General features: G+C 31.6%; 1 protein-coding gene across 9 annotated transcripts in view; it reads left to right on the top strand.

The window, feature by feature from the left end:
• Nucleotides 1–3,036: 3,036 nt before the first annotated feature.
• LOC106128576 (potassium voltage-gated channel subfamily H member 8) overlaps nucleotides 3,037–19,844 on the top strand; it is a 35,624-nt gene continuing 18,816 nt past the window's right edge. For 8 of the 9 annotated variants that reach the window (XM_013327037.1, XM_013327036.1, XM_013327035.1 and 5 more), the window contains exons 1-2: nucleotides 3,037–3,196; nucleotides 5,508–5,801. The gene's annotated coding sequence lies outside the window, so the exon portion shown is untranslated. The remainder of the gene's footprint in view (nucleotides 3,197–5,507; nucleotides 5,802–19,844) is intronic. The other variant, XM_013327030.1, reaches the window with a different exon arrangement.

Here is a 19,844-nt window from a genome sequence, read left to right as displayed (position 1 = left end):
TATCCTGAATGTCGATTTATTGGGCACGTCTGTTGACATTGTAACTTGTCAAGAGGATCGTGGACTGAGTTGTATTAGCTTAGAGTGAGAGCATGTTGACATGACCTAACGTTTGACAAAACCCTTGCACCCTTTTGTTGAATTAAAGTTTCTTTAGTTCAATATTATATCCTATTCTATGTAAATAGGATAATATATCGATATTTTAATGTAGAACTTGGAAAACAATCTTTTAATTTCATGTGTTGACTTTGATGAGTACCCTTACTGGAAAATGACATGTTTGCAAGATTACTTTCAGATAACGGAAAACATAGACAACTGATAAACATATAGAATTGTAGTTTCTGATTTACAGAACATTTCCAGAAGAACATAAAAAGCAGGAAACATACGTATAAATGTAAATAAATAATTCTCAGTATCCATTATATTGTGTAGACTCGTACGATGGCTAAGAAAGGGCCTATCGTTCCGTTGCGGAGTTGTTACTCAGTTATCCTAATGGAAATCGATACGTTTACTATTATATAAAAGACTTTTCCTACGTGTTCCGGCTCTGAAGCATTAAATCTGTAGGCAATATATTTCTCATATTCTATTACAAAATAAATATTTTAAGCGTTATATTGATTTACATGGATCTATATAATTAAAAAAAACTAAATTTAGCCTATTCTAGTCATTCCAGTCTATGTTCTACATCTATGCCAAATTTCAGCAAGATCCGTGTTGAACAACCAAACACTCACCCATCGATGTAGTCGCAATTTTTCGTAGGTTTTAGATTAAATGACTGATGAAATATTTACTACAGTAAAATGTAAAAAGTACGATACTAAAAATATTTCCTAGAACATAAAAAAATCACTTGTATCTTAAATAAACCAACATCATTATCTCTTAATCTGAACAAAAACATTTTCCAGACATCGATGGCAGACATTTCAATCCGTAAGTCCGGAATCAAGGGAATGATCGGACGTGCAAAATTAGAACGCATGACCGGACACGCCTACATTGTTAGATTGAAATATAGATATATAAGTATAGTTTACGCCATTGTTGATAAATAAATTCATAACAATAAAAGCAGTAAATAATTTCGCAAATTTATTAAACAATACCGTAACTCGGCATCTTATTCACAGAATAATAAGGCTGGTATTTAAAAATTACGTGCAATTTAAAAAAAAAGACTGAAACAATTCCAAAAGATCCACATCATAAATTGCATTTATCGATAGTAATTCTACAATGTGTTAGTATGCCAATAATATAATAACCTTGATATAAGATATAAAACAAATTCTTTAAATATAAATATCGATAACACGTTGAAGTAACTACGCAAACAATTCGCCAATAATTCGATTGTAGGCGTCAACTTATCAAATCAAATTTTATCAGATTGGATTCCAACACGATTGAACTTTGTAACCGCAATATTTCATTCGGGATTATAAATCGCATTAACATTACTTTGATTCGCATAAAATAACTTCGTTTTATATCATCCAGAGTTTTCATGGGTAAAAAAATGTTTTCTTAAGTAAATGGTATACGAAGATATATGTATTCGTTAGTGATCTTTATCCTAAAATTACGGAAGACATAAACTTATATATAAGTTTAAAAACGGAAGTAAAACTTATCTTATCCAATCGATTTGGATTAAAATATTAAGAAGATTCTAAAATCTTATCTTGGCAAAATTAAAACCATGATTATTGATAAGCATTTCCTAATCAAGTAGGTACATATATGTTAATAAATTTAAGAATGAGTAAAAATACCTACTATGAATTATGTTACTAATATTATAAAAGCAAGAGATAAGATGAATGGATCGATGTTTTTTAGAAGGATATCCCTTCTCAGAACAGAACAGAACGGCTCAACGGATCTTTATGAAATTTATCATAGATGTAGAACATAGTCTGGATGAACACATAGGCTACTAAATAAGTTTTTTTTTAATTCCGCGGTGACGGAGTTACGGGTACAATTAGTACATTATATATGTAAAAATTGAAAACGATTTTCAAAACCTTAACTTTATAGATGACCATTTTTAAAAGCGAACATTAACATAATTTTAGATGTCACCCCAAGCCCCAAGTCAATGCCACTTATAAATTGAATGCGTAATGAGGGTTTCGCGAGACTCATTACCTTCAATTCTAAAATTAAGTATTGAGGATATTTTTATATTTCCGTTTTTACCTACTCGCTTATAAGTGTCGTAATTTTAAAGCGTATGTTTTCATATTTGTATTTCTTTTGAAGTGAATAATAATAGTCATAATATAGTTTTTGGAAAAAAAAGATCTCTTCCCTAAATCTTTAGAAAATAGTGACACTTAAAGAAAAGAAATTTCAAATAGAAAGGGTACGACTTTAAAGAAGTCAATCTTTAGTTTATAAAAGTTATGAAAGGAATAAAACATAAGAATGTTTTTCCAATTAGTGTCTAATGGTCATACAATACAACTAAACAAGACCTTGATTCGTTTTGCTTTCTCAGACAATGTTTTTCTTCTTCGTCTATTGCAAATAATTAATGTAGGTACTCTGAAGTTGTTTTTCTAGAATCCCTTGTCAACCAATTTGCAAATTATTTCTAAAACTTGCAGAATAAACAGAAGAAAGTAGTTTTTATTTATTTTAAAGTCTCATTATCTTAAGATCATCATATTTTAGATGATTGTTACCAGTGTCATGTATAAAAATGTAGCGTTTATCAGGGCAAATATATATGTAAGCTGTTTATCTCAATGCATATATCCAAGTCGTTTACCGTATAGAAAGAAATATTAAACTCGCTAATGATTAAATGTTTGGAGGTTTGCGGCGAGAGTTACGCAGAATCTAGATCCAGATTCTAGGACGATAATAAGGATGTAAATTGTCGTATGCGTGCTACCCTCCTTGGGATGGGGGTGGTGGAGTCCCGGGTAACCTGTGGCGTATCTGTTGCGCCGCGGCCCTGGCGGCGGGGCGGCCTCGGGCATTCAGCCAGTCTGTGTCGTCGCGTTGCTTCGTCACGTCGTCTGTCACACGACGGACATTTTCGCGCCAACGCGTGTGTACGAATTTGTGCAAGGAATTAGGCCAAACAATGGATATCGAAATTATACTTCGTGGAATGCAAGCGCATGGATTGTAAATTAGTTCTATAGATTATAATTTAAAGGTAATTTTTGAAGGGAACATTTGGAAAAAAAATTTGAAACTATTATAATTAAAAAGTTGATTATATTTTGTATAAATATGTCACACTGAGAATAGATTTCAAAAAAGTATTTATACATTTATTTATAATGATTAAGATAAAATTTAAATTGCATATAAAAATTTGTAAATCTAAATATCGTAAAAACTTATAAGCCTAGTTCTTACAATTTTTTACTTTACAGCAATTGGCACTTAAGTCGAATGCCTTACGCTTCCCAATAGTAATAAAGATTGTTAGTAAATCCCAAACCAAGTTTACGTCAACCCATGTCCTCAAAGTTTATAAATAAATTAGAACCCAGTAGTTGCGGGATATAAAGATTATAATGTGATATAGATTGAATATAATATTTAATAATTCATCAATTTTAACTATCAAAGGCATTTGTTGCTTTAAGAAAACAACTTGAAGAAGTTGGCTGATGAGAAATTTGTCAGCCGTTATTTATCTTCCGTCATACAATGAAACACCCCTTGCTCAGAACTTACGACTTTCCACTTCTATTGATTGAGGGACTTCGCCTGAGGCATCGACCCTACAGGATTATTAAAGATTATTTTACAAATTGAAAAATGATGTTATCTTGTCTACGATATTTTTATGAAAAGATTTTTTTTTACTTTTAATTTTTCGGAAATATTTTATCGAATTTGTACGATGAATTCTCGATCGAACATTTACTTTTGAACGTTAACAGACATTTCGGAATCATGCTACTGTGAAACTTGTGCTTTATTATATTGTAGTCTCATTTTTGTCCAACAATACGAAAAGGATGACAAAATCAATCTTATCTTTTATAATTGCGAAAGTTTAAATGGATGGGTGTATGTTTGTAAGAAAATATCTCCAGGGCGGCTGCATGAATCTCTGCACTTTTGCATAGTTGGACGGAGTCGCAGGAGTCAGATAGTTATATAATATTAGATACATTATAATAAATGTGAACAGAGTTCTACTGTTACTATCCAACATAGTTTTCTGCTTTTGCAGTTTCTAATCTCGTTATTCACAGTCACGTCTAGTCTTCATTTTGGCGTCTCACATTTTTAAATAAATATTATCTAAGTGGAGACTTTCCTTTTTCACTTTCCGTGTGATATAATAGAGCGTTATTTTCAAATGAGTCTGTTATGGGGAGTTTAACCAGTAAAATATTTTAATTTTGTGCATTAATCTTATTAATATTATAATTGCGAACGTTTAGATGGATGGGTCCTAGGTTTGATTCCCGCCATGCACCATGTGTTTTACGATTTCCGATTTCTTTGTTAAGGAAAACATCGTAATGCAACCTCCACATATCTGACAAAACATTCAAAAGATATGTGTGAAGTCAATCATCCCGCACTGGGCCAGCATGACTTAGGATAGGCTCTGAACCCCTTTGGTAGAGACGTATAGACATTTGATGATGTATATAAGGGATCAAACAAACTCTTCAAGTTTAAATAACTAAAAAATAGTAAGAACGATATAATTTATCAGTTGTGGTACGCGGACCTTTGTTTTGCTGTCTGTTATTTCTCATCGTGAAGCGTCGTAATTGAAGTCTGTTACTTGCTGCAAAGAAGTTTATTTTCCATCAGTTATCAGTACTTTAGACTTTGTTTAGAGAATCATAATTATTATAATACTAGCTGACGCCCGCAACTATGTCCGCGCGAAATTTAAAAAAAATAATTAGTAGCCTGTCTTCTACATGATTATGTACTACATCTATGCCTACTATCTAATTTTCAGTGAGATCCACGCAGCCTTTATGGAGATGTCTTCTAACAAACATCCATCCATACAAACATTCACATTAACAATATTAGTAAGAAGTAAGGTTAAGACATCATTGTATATCTATGACTTGAACAAGTAATAACTTACTCTGAAAATCTTTGCAATAATGAATATTACGATCCGGACTTTAATTATTTCATCTTTACAAATCTACATTAGACCGAAGTATATTGAAATTCTTTGAAGCGGCATCAGGGAATATCTAGTAGAGAGTATAAATCAGTTTTCCTTATAATGAGCAGCGTTACATTGAAGCGAGCAAAAGGAGGGGATCCTCTAAGTTTAGAAATCCGAACTTATCGAACTAACGAAGAGTAGATTTTATCATCATTATCTAGCATAGTCGATCGATACATATACAATAGAGTAACCTTGAGATTAGAACACGCAATTTTACGCGTATATTATGTGATAAATCGTAACTCATCTAAAAATGTAACTTGTTATACAATGGTAACCGGACTTGTAATTTTTTTAGGTTAAACAGATTCTAGACTAAATTACAAATACAGATATTTATTGTCTAAAGACTCTTAACAGACAAAAAAATTACTTACGCCATATAGTAATTATTCACACTTAAAAATACGCATGTGTGCTTAATAATTATTCAACCTTTACTGAAGTGTACTGAAAGTGTGAGTGACGTTTCAGAAGTGTTAAGTTTATAGCGGTGAGAGTGTTAAGTGAAGTGTGGTCTCGGTGTGTCCTGATGGCCGGAACTGCCCGGCCGCGCTAGATCGATCCCGCGTCACCGGCGGGGCTCTCGTCGGTAAGTGCATCCGACGTAATATAGATAGGTCAACGCATCTTGGCTCGTTATTGTTTATGGCTCATTTATAAACATCGTTACTTTAAATACAATGTCGCTAGCGATATACGACAATGCGCGTTTTATTTAATGTATTGAATGCATTTTGTTCTCGATTATTTAATTCATATTCGTACAATATCTTTCTGCGATTGTTTTCAATATTGTCTTCCTTTGCCTTAGTAAGGCACAATGCATTTAATAAAGTAAGGATAGAAATTAATCGTTATTTACGTTTAAATTTAACGTGTCTTTAATAATATTCTAAAATATGTTCATCAATACAAAAAAAAAAATTTTGATATCTCTTTTGAGATTATAAGCCATGCAAGCAAGATATTACGGAATGTGGCTGACATGTTGAACTACGGAGATATCCGACTGTTCTGCTACTAACATTTCAGCACTTCATATTAGCAAACACCCACATAGTGCCACGCGTCAAGAACTGTCTTTATCATAGGTACAGTTAGCTACATAATATACATTTACAAAACATTAGAAGCTTGTGTATTTATAGTAATATATATATTCATGGTCGGAAGCTTATATACGAACACGTGTGTGTATATTTTAAGACAATTATAAAAGTATAACTATTTTTGAAGCCGACTGTACCTACGTGTTTTATATGTATAGATTTATAAAATTGGTCTAGACACGGGGGAGTTTTTATTGTGACGTTAAGCAACGCTGGCCCTTTGTTGTGTCTGTGAAAACAACCCGTGGTTGTATATATTACTTAAAATGGATAATTTTTATCAAAGAATTTGTTGTAAGAAATTCAGCCAACATTTTTAAAAATAAACCAAATCGGTGACTGTATCTTTAATAATCTTTAACATCATAATCATGTCCTTAGCGTATCCATCATGCCACTCGCTTAGGGACGGTACATAAGGTTTTGTGTTTATAATTACACATTTATTTTTATACAAATGAGAAATGAACCTTATTATAAATTTAATAATTATAGCTAAATAATTATAACTATCTTTATACGTATTTTAATTATGATGATGGTAAGATCGTCAAAGGCGTAGATAGTATGTTTGTTGAGCATTGTTTAGTGTCTTTTTATCTTTATATCGTTATATTAGTGACAGGTGTAATTATCTTTTATCTATGACGAGTCTAAGCTTCACTGGTATTTTGTATGTAACATGTAAACATTGATGTCTAACACATTATATCTTATTTTCGATCTTTGAAATATGAATTTTAAAGGTGTGAAAGGGTTAAAATTTTAGAATTGAATACCCATAATAACCTTATCATTTGTGAAGTCGGTTAAAAATATTTTACCACACGAATCTTAATCAAGTGATAGACGAGAGCCATTTGGCTGTCGTTATTATATTGACATTAACTTTATATCGTTAAACAGAGAGATATGTTTATTTTCCTAAGTCTGGCCTTAAGTGTTGATGCTACAAATTCTCGTGTCAGTTCTTCAGATAGACTCAAACAATAATTAGTCTGTATAGTGAATAAATTAAGTTTCGGCAAACAAACAAACTTCGGCGTTCGAATGCGGGCCTAAAATAAATAGATTAAACGGTTTCCTTTATGTATATCTGTTCTGTTTTCGTCTAATCAACGTCTTTAATTTATTAAAAAATATATGTAGCGTTTGGTCGAGCGCAGATGCGGTTGCCGAATGCCGCCGACGTAAAAATACTTTCACCGAAATACCGCAATCATAAACCAGCGTGCTCCGCGGCTAATATTTATTTACACTGTACTACTACTATACGTTACATAGATATATTTACGAAGAATTGCTATATCATTTTTTTGTGATATAACTACTAAGGAAGATCGAATATTTGATATATAAAATATTCATCTCAATCTGAAGATTGGTTCAGAACAATAAATTATCACATAAGGTTAGTAAGTAACGATGGTAACATGACTACAATTTAGTATATAAGGCTTAAAAGACGTGATAAACAAAATCATCGTCGTGCCGAATTGAATTGCTCGTTAAATACGCTGACTTGATAGAAGACATCATACTGTAGAGATTTGTACGTCAATGGAAATCTACGGTTATCTACTAAAATAAACGAAACAATTATTGTGTTCTAAGCGCACGCTTTAGTTAAATAAATACATCAGAGTTTACAATTCACCCACTGTGAAATCAAGAAAGTTTTATTTAAGCATAAACATTGTTATGTTTCAAAATTAAATAATATTTACCTAAAAGAACACCGACTCGATCTGATTGTAGTGGGTGGTGAGCTGTAGTTACACAATTATACAACTAATAGTTCGTACAGTACAAAATGCGAAACAATATACGAACTATAGACATTTATTATCTTTTGCTATTTAAAACTTAAAATTATATGTCCTTACCATAAGGAAAAGTTAAGTCTTGGAATTTATTTCACTGAATCTGACTGAGATATCACTTAGGTAACAAGGAAACCGTAATATTAGTAAGAATCTTATAAGTGCGAATGTTTGGATGTATGGATGGAAGGATATTTGTTCGAAGGTATCTCCAGAACAGTTACATGGATCTCGACAAAATGTGGCAGGCATGTAGAACATAATCTGGAAGAACACATGGGCTACTATTTTTTTTAATTCCGCGCGTACAAAGTCGCGGGCAAAGTCCAAGAGTGCTATATCCGCGGTATACGCTACGTCTTATCAAAGCGTACCGTAAATTATTATCTCAGTGCGTAAATGTTTGGGAAACGTCAGCGCCCATATCTATATTTCAGTTGGAACTGGCATTTATTTAGGCAGCCTGATTTTTTTATCTAAATAAATGGTTACATTTTCTTATTATTTCCAGCCAATTCGAAATGAAAAATAAATTGATTCACTTCATACATTGAAACCCTTTTCTGAGGAAGGCCAATATATATCCAGGATGTTTCTTTGTTATTTATGTAGCTACCAGTAGAATAATATCGTCGTTTGCTTGTTTGCCACCTTATAAAATAAAAATAAAAATTTCAATTGTTATAAGTACGGTTTTTTTTTGCTAGAGGTCAAGACCGTCTGCTGATTGTTAAGTAATCAACTGTGACTTCTAAATACGAATTTTAAGTTACCTTACCGAACGCCAGTGTTTATTGTGTTCGAAAGCCTCCTAATTGATCATCACATAAATTCGAAATGTTACATATTTGTCTCCGGTTAGCAACTTTTTTTATTTTTGTAACATTCTATGAATAGAATGTATCACAATTCTTTTTTTTTTTAATTACATGAAGTAATTTAAACGCACCAACAAACCAGAATGTTTTTACGTGTAACCTTCAGTTTGAACAGACACAACATCGATTTATATCACTCGTTGATTTACAATCACATAAAATCTCAAAACGCCGCTTTTTTCTTAGCAATGTTGTTGAATAGAAGTAGTTAAATAGAATATAGAATAGTCATTTGACAATGTTGAAACTATGAATGAGGAAACAAAACTGTTTTAAACTGCTGTGATTAATTATAAAATAATAGCCCGCGTCTCCGTCTGCACAGATTGAAAAAGAAAATGAGTTCTTCCAGACTACGTTCTACGTTCATCGGTGGCAAGTTTCAGCGAGATCCATGCAACTAAGAGATACTTCCTAACATCCATCAATCTATCCATCTAAACACTCGCGTTTACAATATTATTATAGTAAGATTATGTATTCTATTAATAAAGATATTACAATAAAGCTGATAATTACTCGAAACCAAATCATTTTAATGTACCGTAATTAGTATATTAACAGTTATTTAACACCTTAACTGTGTAAAATACAACAATTAATAAATTAATTATAATTTCTTAGATTTCTTGTAATCGGAGTACCAGTAATGAATAAGAATAATTCGGTTTAAAGTGGTTAAAGGTGTTTTCTTTGTATAGGAAAATAACAGGAATATTTCAAACGATAGCAGATAATATGGGTAGCGGCAAAAGAACTATATGTTACCGGCTTTTTGGAGGAAAGAGATTAGGAAAAGGAGAAACAGATTGGAGTATGAAAGAATTGAGCTAGTGCCGGCGTGGAGGTTCTTCACTTATCAAATGATGTGCAGACAGAAGTATAAATATACTTAGGCTTTTATTCTTCGTATTATTTATTTATTGTGTACATTATCTTGTGTGTTTAAACAAAAATTAACACAGCAATATTTGTCTTCATATCAATCTAGATCAGGGTTTTTTAATGATAAAATTTTATAACACCTAATCACCAAAAATCACAAATATAAAACGAAAAAAGAACGCTTACTTACTACTATCGCTACATACAACAGTAATAAATGCTACACTAGCAAGAAGAGTAAATGCGAAACTTTGGCTGAAATGATCACACATGGACAAAGGTGATCGGAACTGCGATTCAATATTTGCGCAATCCCGAACAGAGACATAGAGATTAATTATATTATATTGTTTAATGTTATCGATTCGTTAACTATCAACCAAATCAAGAGTTTATACCAAGTGCCCTTGACGTCTAAAATAGCAATCGTTTGCACAAAACTCATGTCAATAATGATGCAAACAACATACAATGGTTAATTATAAGTCTAGTTGTGGAATAAGGTGTTCACGTGGTCGTTTGTGCGTCATCATGATCAAGTGGTTACTGACTAATGCAGGCAAAATTTGCCCACATTTCCACACAACATGAAGTCGAACTAAATTCGTTGCTTTAGAACTCTCGATGAATCTGTGAAATTTTATAGTGCAATCAAAAATAATGCCCTAAATTCTTTTACAAGTTTAACTTTAGACAACAGAAACTATTTGGAAAACAACGGATTTAAACATAAAATATTATAATAGTATATAGAAGTTACTTGAGATATTTATTGAAGCTAATAAAGTAAATATTTTATGCTAAAAGTACATGTAACTAGTAGAATTTTGTAGCTTTTTTCTGACTTGTAACTACGTAATAAAAGTTTCACAAAAGCAGAACGCTCTTTCTTTTTTCTAATTCTAATAATAATTTAAAGTAACATTACGTTTTAAGCTCACAATGCTCTTATACGTAGCATATTTTTTTTAATATTATGTTAAGTGCTTAAATTATACTTCCAATTATAGGACGCTTCATGGTTTAACACCAGCTATTATGAAAATCAAATTCAACTTTTCCGAAGCGGAAATACATAGTGGATCAAATAAATTCGTCCTGGACGAAGAGTAAATAAGTGCACGTACTTGTAACAAATCCCGCTATTCAATGTTAGTTCAAAAGAGTAAATAAATCAAGCTAAGTTAACAAAACCCTTATGCGGCGAGTTTAAGTGCGGTTGCCGCTCGACTCGTATTGGAGGCAACTATGTCAATTACTCTCTACGCCTGTAATCCAGTACTGGCAGGACTGCGGGCTTGTCAAATGTAAATGCATTTGTTTTTCAAATAGTTAAGGAAACAAATGTTTTTTTTTCATAACTTATTTGTAGAGCCGATGTAATGAAATTAAACAGATAATTATAGTTTCATTTAAAGAGTAAGAAATAAAAATAGTTGATGCGACTGGCTGATTTTGATTACTGTAATAAAAAAGTAGAAAAAAGAAATGGTTGATCAATTCCATCGTCATCTGTCTGTTTTATTATACTGTTACTAGATTATACTTACTATACTCTTTGTGTGGGTTCCCGGCCTTATCCCACTTACTTGGTGGTCAGGGCACAAGGTATTATAAACTACTAGCTATCGCCCGCGAGTCCGTTCGAGCGGAATAAAAACTTAATTAGACTATGTGTTCTTCCAGACTGTGTTCTACATCTATGCCAAAAATCATTACAATCCGTTCATCTATTCCGGAGATACCTTCAAACAAATATCCATGCATCTAAACTTTCACATTTGTAATATTAGTAAGATAATAAGCTACGTTTATACAAGTATTTATTTTTAGGAATTGGTGGTGTTTTTTTTTTGTTGTTGAAACGAAAAAAGATTATGTTAAATTCTCGTTCGTACGAACGTCAAATTAGCGTTATTATGTATCGTATATATATTTCTTCAAATATCATTTTGTTATTTACGGAAGCGAAGCTTTCAAAAATATACAATGTAATACAAGGTATCGGAAATCTATTTATAGAATAATTCCTTAAGTAAATGAAGAAAGTGTTTGTGGAATGCGAAGATAGCGAAATTGTTATTTCTAAATGTTCACAACTTTACTTAAATTATACGAAAACAATAAGTATTTAAAATTAATAAAGAAAATTTAATCAGGTTGTAAAGATAGAGTATTAAGGATATTTTATTATGTTTTTAATTATTATTACCTTATACATTGGTAAATATAAAAAGTGAGTAACATAATAAAAAAAATTACACATTTTAAAGCAGTAATGCTGAACTTTATTTTGCATCGTAACATTGGTTTTATCGTATTCGGTATAGTTAAAACATAATGACATCCAAAATTGCTATCTTTTTTACTACTTTGCCTTATGTCAAAAAATAAAGCTTTGTTACTATATTTAATAACGATAATATTCATCATCATCAGCTCACTATACGTCCCTACTGAGGGGCTCGGAGCCTACTCTAAGTTAGGGGTGACTAGGCCATAGTCAACCACGCTGGCCAAGTGCGAGTTGGTTGACTACACACATATCTATGTATTTCTTCGCAGATATGTGTAGGTTGCATCGCGATGTTGTCCTTCACCGTAAGAACGTCGGATAAATGTACATATGTAAATCGGAAATCGAAAAACAATTTGGTACATGGCAGGATTCGAACTCAGGACCTGCAGATTACAAATCAAGTGTTGAAGCCCCTGAGCCACCGACGCTCGAACGATAATATTAAATTATATTAAACGTAAATGATACGTATTTAATTAAATGTCAGTCTTTTCAAAATCAACTTCAATTTATCAAATAACCTGACTAGCTAATTATATTTACATTCAAACTTAGCTGTATATTTTTAAAATGTACTCTTTATTGGATGCTATTTTAGAAAAATATTTTACTCGTAATTTAGATCCGTTCAATGTCACACTTCACACATAAAAGTCCACAATGATGAACATTCTCTATGGAATATCTTGTGAAGTGAGCAGTTTATCGACGCGCTAAGGTCGTTAGATTTATTGAAACAAAGAGCAATCTTTGATCTAATCCTACTAATCTTACGTCTTCATTGTACTCAACGACTTTGGTTATACGTCACGTAGTAATTATTTATACAAATGACTGTATTATACGTTTCAAATATAATGAATGCTCGTGGTTAACTGAGACAGCAGGTCTTCGCAGTTCATCTCAGTGCAGGTGCCGGTAGGAGTACGCCTCGCATTGTGTGATACGTAAATTCTAACTCGTAATTTCGAGCCTCCTTATAGTTTGGATGACATTATACCTTGCGGTTTCAACTTCGCTAGTTCTGTAACTGCTTAACTCCTAGATAACGGCATTCAAACTTCGCTTGAATATTGGTTAGTATGAAATTATCTACAATATAACTGTGCGTATTGTAATGAGCTTTTTATTCAACTTTCAGCTTGAGCAGTTGCGATACAAATGCGTTATACTAAAATAGATATTTGTTTACTTAGTTATAATAGGTGTTCTTGAATTAAAAGAATAGGTAGCTATTATCTGCCGGCTTCAATAGGCTTTAAAGGCGTGGGAGTTTAATATTCACATACTATTTTTTTGTGCAAAAGTCTCGCCTAACATTTGTGTCTGGTACGCGGTGAAAGGCGTTATTACGCTTGGGACTTAGAAAGCTTTTCAAAATGGAATGGCTGCCTTCTGTTTTATGCGCCTTTGATATTTCCAACCTACATTTCAGCCACAAAGTATATGCATCTTCACAGTGAAAATAAATAAAAATTTAAAAGAATATCATATTTCTTATAATTTTCTATCGAATTAGTAGCTTTCGCTAGTGACATCGTCCGCGAAAAATAAAAAAACAATCTTAATAAATATTCATCCAGACTGCGGTTTACATCTGCGTCATATTCAATTGAGATCCTAGTTTTTCTTAATTCTTTTTATAAGAACCTTTTCTTTACTATAAATTGAGAGAATTTCAAAACAAATTATATCTTTAATGGATGTTACGTTGTTATGCGGCGAGTTTATAAGTGTATAACCTGACTACAAAAGCCTTGACTGGAAGCATGAACAAACTTGTCGATATCCCACGCTGAGTGGTCTACAACTTTTTACAATATTGTTAACGTGTGGAGAAATATCTACTGTTTTATTCATATCATTCGTATTAACTATTACAAAGAACTGGCCAAAAACATATTGTTATCTTCATACTCTTAAAAAGGTATGCAATATATTTATGTAAGAGATTTTACTCTTGTAAAGTACAATTAGCTAACATAAAAAACCTAATTTGCGTCCTACATTTTTGCATAACCTTAATATAGGTAATACCTTTGCTACAATACGTTGCCTCTGAATTACTCCGGCGTAGCTTTTGTGAGAGCTTCCCTATTGACAAGGGTAGCCGTGATTATCCTTTTACAAGGTTTTTCTTTCTTCCTTCGTTAGAAACTGGAAACCTCTTAGTAGGATAAAATGAATAATACTTTCTTTCATGTTTTTATTACGTTTATTATTTTACAACGTAGAACAATACGAAACATATGTTACTCTTGAATGTTAATTTTTGCCTAAGGTAATAGTTTATTTCAAACTAGCTGGCACCCGCGACTCCGTACGCCCGGGATTTAAAAAAATCCTTATTAGTTACCTATATGTTCTTCCAATGTTCCACATCTATACCAAATTACTGCGAGATCCATACAGCCGTTACGGAGATATTTTCTAATAAATACGCATCCATCCATACATCAAAACATTCGCATTTATAATATTATTAAGATTTTGTCTACGCAGCCAAGTATAGTTAAGTAAACAAAAATATTTTATTCTGCCATTGGAATTGAATGTTTTACCATTTAATTGATATGTACTAGAATTTAACACTTTAGCGTTTATTTATACTCGGAAGGTTACGGTAATGTTAGTAATGTAAACATTGGCGAATATTTATATTTTAAAGTGAATGAGTTCCGATCTCAATTTAATTTTGTTTTTACGTAGTTTAATTTTAATCCAACGATACTGTTCCATCGAATTGGATTGATCAACATATTTTCTTTGTTTTATTTTGCACTGCGTAAGTGAATTAAATATTGTTTTATCTTTTGCCTTAAAACTTAATTAAACATCATAATCAGAACCTAATTTTTGATATCTTATAATTGTCACGTAATTATATTATTGTCAAAACGTGTTATTTCTCTATAGAAATTATCAGAGAGTAATTTTAGGAAATGAAACATTGTTGTAATGTGCCGAAAATATAAATACGTCATCGACCCAGACAAGTGTGCTTTTAATCGATGAGAGATTATCCTAACCCAAAATATAAATGGCGTGTTAAATTGATTTATCGTATATTCTTTGGATAATAACCAACAAAATCCTACTGTTTTATGTCCAAAATTAAAGAATGGCAGATTGTTTATACAGATACGTCACACAAAGAGTTCAAATTACAAGGAAATAAAAATAAACATCAAAATTGTTGCAACGAATATAGCTTTAATTGGTTTTTTTCTTCATATTCTTCAGACTAAGAAACACGATAGCTAGCTCATGGAAACAAAAACGAAGTGAAACATACCAGGACCATATAAAATAGTGATTCAGACGAAATAAGCAGTAAGATCTTTATATTCATTATAAATTTCGATTTATTTCTAGTCAAATAGCGATAGAACATCGAACCCACACATCTAATATTGTGATATCTATTCCAATTGGTGATTTGCCAATTTTTATTATTATGTTTGTGAACTAAAATATTTATTAATTTTAATTTTTAATAAACATATTAAGTTTATTTATTTTATTGAAAACATGTTAAAAATGATACCAACAAGGATTTAAATAGGGTGTTTCCTGGAACACCGGGATAAATTGGACGAATGGGTATATTTTTTGATTCAATAGTCTATTCTATCGAAGGGACTTTTTATATATTCACTCAATGGTATAGTAAAAAAGTGCCTTTGGGTAAACTGATTACCACAATGGGAAATACCCAAAATAACCTTAAAACTATTTTTCTACAAAGAAACATACAGGTTAATAACCTTTGCATTGAGTTCTATTTCAGAACGTAAAAATGAAATATATTTGCATATTCTTGTGAAAGGAAAAGACATCTCAAACTACTCTTCGAACACTATTTATAAATATGCCGTAAATATTTTTAATGTCATAATATTTTTGTCGTCAATAACGTCACTGAAATTACTCAATTCATTTTTTTTTAAATGAGAAAACTATTTCAGTCTAAAATGACTAATCATATATTTATAGCACTTTATGTATCTTCAAACGAAAAAATACATTTTTCAATAGAAACTTCTATTCCCTATTCACCGTGACGTCTTATAAGAAACTCCTTTAGTACCTCAACTGTTTAAACTTTCGTCAGACATTATTATAACTAAATAAAAACAGCTACAATCACGTACGCTTCATCCGATGACGGCACCAACTTGACCAATAGACCCTTGACCTTAAACCTAGTTGGTACCGACTCCTTATTACCTATGCCTATGTAATACTGATCCTTATTATATTAATCTTTAATTTATTTATGTACATAAAAATTAATTGCTATTCGTTAGTCTCGCTAAAACTCGAAAACGGCTGAACGGATTTATCTTATCTTGGTCTTGAAATGTTCGTGGAGGTCTAGGGAAGGTTTAAAAGGTGAGAAAAATTCGTATAGTTACCGGGAAAATTCTTTAAAAGCCTTTTTTTTTAATCCCGCATCGTCGGAGTCGCGGGCGACAGCTTGTAGATAATAATAATAATTGTGTAGGAGTATTATCTTGCACGGCACAGATCTGTAAATTTCAATTAACATCGTATACATAGGATATCGATACTGTCAGTAACTAACACATCCCTATACCGTAGATATATTTGTATCGAGATATATTAACCACATTAAATTAATCTCCGTGCATTGATGAATAAATGGTATTTGACTACCGCGTTACAATGCGTGGGTGCTTCTATATGCAAGTAATCTAATGCATTAGTAGAGTAAACAACAATACATTATATTACATACAATTTGACACAGAATGTTATTGAAATATAATAATTTTAAATACTTCGTAGCACTCCGCTATGTCACCTGCTACGTATCCAAACAATTAAATTATTTATCGAATTTGTGGCTACGATTTGTCACGTAGCCACGTAGCTACTAACCACTTGTAGTTTATGAAATTAAAACTAGGTAGAGTATGATTTCTATAATATTTTAAGTTCCTTATTAATTCGGTACAATTTTTTTTCATATTTATTTGAATGTGCACTCAACATTTAATTGTAATTTATTTTAACTGGAAGCTATTACAGTTTATTATTTAGAGTTAAAAAATCAATGAAGCAATCTACCATAATAATGAAATCATAAAATTATGACAAATAAGTAGATTTGATATATCACCATTTTTTTCTTACAAATGATAACAAAAAAAAACCATTGATAACAATACTAAAAGTATTGAAATTTAATCGATCTCTTTGTTTGCGAGCTTCAACTGAAAATATTGACAATATACATATATTTACGAGAAAGGTTGCCAATGTAAACGCCGGCGGGTGTAAACAGTGCCGAATGTTTGAAAATTAAAGTGAATGATTTCCAATCGTTATAAATTTTGCCTCCAGATTATTTTGGTTCAGTTTAACCATTTTATCAAACTGGGCTAATTTTAAACAGATGTTCATTGGTAAACTTGCTCTACTTATAACCAGAATTAATTTAAACAATTTCTCACAAGTAATTTGTCAGCACTATGATGTTTTGACATACATTAACGCGTATTAATTTGTTCTCGGAAATCTATTGAACATTAATTAATATATATTTAAAATATGCTATAGTATATTACTTTTAAATTAGTCGTGTTAAATTATGCAAGCCAACTGAAATTCGATAAGAATATTCGATGTTTTTAAATACATTTATGAAGAATTTTAAATATGTTCACGCGAAAAAACTTTAGAAATTTTTAGCACATTGTCTACAAAATTAATTAATAATTGAAAAAGCTTTGGCCTAAAATCTTTGTTCTAAAATACTTTTGTAACATTGTAACGCTATTCAGAGCGTTGAGTTAAGCTCTCTTTTGATCGCTTACAGTAAATAAGGTATAATACAAATTCCTTTTTAAAATAATACCTTTGACAATGTCATGTAACACAATAATTTAATCCAAATGGAAGTTTTTATTTCCTGCCTAAAAAAAGTTTATAATTGTTTTTTTAATAAATTGGACTTTTATTAATTCATCTTTCATTTACCTCATCATCAGCACACAATACGTCCCCACCGATGGGGCTCGGAGCCTACCCTAAATTAAGGGTGATTAGGCCATAGTCAACCACGCTGGCCAAGTGCGGGTTGGTTGACTTCACACATATCATTGAATTTCTTCTCAGATATGTGCAGGTTGCATCGCGATGTTTTCCTTCACCGTAAGAACATCGGCTAAATGTATAATACATATGTAAATCGGAAATCGAAAAACACATTGGTACATGGCGGGATTCGAACCCAGGACTGCAAGTCAAGTGCTTGACCCCTGAGCCACCGACGCTCTATCTATATTATCAATAAATAAAAGAAAAATTAATACTCTATTATTAATAATTCAATACGTCAGAAATAAAGCTTTAAATAATATAATATTTTGCATCCATCATTCCTCTTAATTTAATTACAAAATTTTCAACTTTCGTCTGTCGCCATCGCAATCAATAACTTTCAATTAGCAAAATGATTTATATTGAAATGAAATATAAGGTTTATATGCTTATTTATTCACAATTTTTACACTGAAATCTGCACTTAAGCAGTTACTTAGTGCAGATTTCTTGTTAGTTAATACTCTTCTATTAGACTTTGGTCAAACTGTCTTATTGAGCAAAAATCCTTTGCTGTCACAGTAATCGTGGGTTTTTGAAATAAAATCTCATCAACATCATCACCCCTGTCATTATCTTTGACAAAACAGAGATTACGATGTATTTAAAAGGCGATTTAGGTTCAGAAACCCACGGTTACACGGTATAATTAGTAATGAAATGTTGTCTATCACTGTATCATATGTTTGTGTGATACAAACTTGCTTTGTTTTCTCTTTAGGCAGTTAAAGATATCATTTATTACCTACCATATAAGTGTAAATAAAATTTTGCAACATATTACACTCGCAAAATTACCCAAACAACATTGTGATAACTGTCAATAACTTTACTACGCGCAATGTTATATTTCTTTTTATTAGGTTACCTACTTATAAGGCAAAGATTACATTAAACGGAATTGATTGAAGAAGGTAGAGAAAACGAACAAAACCTTTACTTAGCTTAAAAGCTCTAAGATTTTAGGAACCACAAAGATGAGATGGAATTAATATATGATATCTGTTTTTAGAAATAGGAATATACTGGCAACTTTCCTCCGTGGTTAGTATGAAGCAGTATCAAATTGTTCTTAAGAAAGACGTTAAATCTGATATATAGTGGCGTTACAAAAATCTTCAAAGCAACACTTGTATTTGGACGAGAAGCATGTGGCATGTGTTCCGAAGTGCGCTCACTACGAGTATCATGAATATTTAGCGAGAACTCCGGCGGTAAAGATTACTTTTGATATCTTGTCTGTTTCAACTAGTTGTAACTTATTTATTCATATTTTATCTTATTACTTTAAACGTAAAGAAAGAAAAATTATAAATAAAGTTTAGGCATTACTAAATAAACTGTTTAAGCTATAATTTGACCTCTCGTTTCTAATTATTTCTGCTTTTCGAAGCTTGTTTTTCTTAATTAATCTTCTTTCGGAGGTCAGCAATCATTAGAGCTACGTGCAGTTTAGAAACATCGGCTCTGAGAAATCTTATTCTAAATTAAGCTTATTCATTCGGTGCT

This window comes from Papilio xuthus, unplaced genomic scaffold (genome assembly GCF_000836235.2).
Source record: "Papilio xuthus unplaced genomic scaffold, Pxut_1.1 DF828780.1, whole genome shotgun sequence".
Classification (NCBI taxonomy): Eukaryota; Metazoa; Arthropoda; class Insecta; order Lepidoptera; family Papilionidae; genus Papilio; species Papilio xuthus.
The sequence above is the reverse complement of the archived record's forward strand: the minus strand, read 5'-3'. Positions and strand labels throughout refer to the sequence as shown.